The sequence below is a fragment of the Alligator sinensis genome, unplaced genomic scaffold, assembly GCF_000455745.1.
Source record: "Alligator sinensis unplaced genomic scaffold, ASM45574v1 scaffold286_3, whole genome shotgun sequence".
NCBI classification, from domain to species: Eukaryota; Metazoa; Chordata; order Crocodylia; family Alligatoridae; genus Alligator; species Alligator sinensis.
Genome location: NW_005842721.1, coordinates 210,018 through 211,156, shown reverse-complemented (window position 1 = coordinate 211,156; position 1,139 = coordinate 210,018). Strand labels below are relative to the sequence as shown.

The 1,139-nt window shown below is 56.5% G+C and overlaps 1 protein-coding gene across 1 annotated transcript in view; it reads left to right on the top strand.

The window, feature by feature from the left end:
- Positions 1 to 1,139, top strand: part of LOC102381758 (neuroligin-4, X-linked-like) — a gene marked incomplete at its 3' end in the record, with an annotated part of 210,222 nt that overhangs the window by 2,171 nt on the left and 206,912 nt on the right. The gene's annotated exons all lie outside the window — the stretch shown is intronic.

Genomic DNA, 1,139 nt, shown 5'->3' with positions numbered 1-1,139 from the left:
TCTGATCGTCCCCCCTCTTTCCCCCCCCCCCCCCCCCCCGTTTCCTTTCCCCTTGCACCATCATTTGGGTTGGAGGCGTTTTGCTGCAATCAGCTATTTGAAAAGGCTCTGGGGCTCGGTGTGAGATGTTTACAAAGTAGCTGTGCCTTACAGACAAATAAACAGAAGTGTGCGGGGAGAGAGAGAGAGGGGGGAAATATCTGCAGTAGAGGGAGAGAAAAAGAGCAGAGCTCCGGTTCCCTGCAAACGCGGAGATAAGAGGCGGTGGAAGGAGCAGCACCTCATGCACCGTGTGCGCGCCTGGGTTTATTGGGGAATTACAAAACTAGCACGTAGGGCTTTGGTTAACCACTCCCCGCCAGCCGCCCCGGGCAAAATGGGGGACAGGAGGGGGAGCGGGGATCTTGGCTCTTTCTCTCTCTTTTTTTTTTTTTTGCTTTTCGTGATTCGCCCTCTTCATTTTGTGGGCTCTGGTAAAATGCCTGCTTCTGTGATGCATGGGGTAGCACACGTGATGGACTGGGGAGGGGGCGGCTGGGGGCAGGATGTGTCATTGTGCGCGTGTGGTTGTGTGGGCACGTTTGTGTGAGGTATGTGCGCGTGTGGTTGTGTGTGCGTGTGAGTATGTGAGGGTGGGTGCCTGTGTGTGCATGTCTGAGGTGTGTGTGTGGATGTGCGAGATGTATGAGGTCGCGTGTGGTATGTGTGATTGTGTGTGCGGTGTGCGTATGAGTGTGTGTGAGGTTGTGTGTGCATGTGTGAGATGTATGAGGTTGCATGTGTGTGTGAGATGTGTCAGGTTGTGTGTGGTGTGTGCGCGCGCGCGTGCGGTGTGTGTATGAGTGTGTGTGTGAGGTTGCGTGGGGGGTGGCTACATGTGTATGTGTGAGTGTGTGGATGCGTGAGGATGTGCGCGTGGGGTATGTGTGTGCCAGGTTATGTGTATGAGTGTGTGGGGGTTGGTTGTGTACGCGAGTGCGTGTGGTTGCATGGGTGTGAGGTGTGTGTGTGTGCATTCGTGAGTGTGCATGTGTGTGCGGTTGTGGCGGTGCGTGTGTGCAGTGAGAGGTGCTGTCTCGGTGCCTGTGCCCCGTCCTGCAGTGACGGGCGGCCGTGCCCCGAAGGCGGGCGGCAGGCCC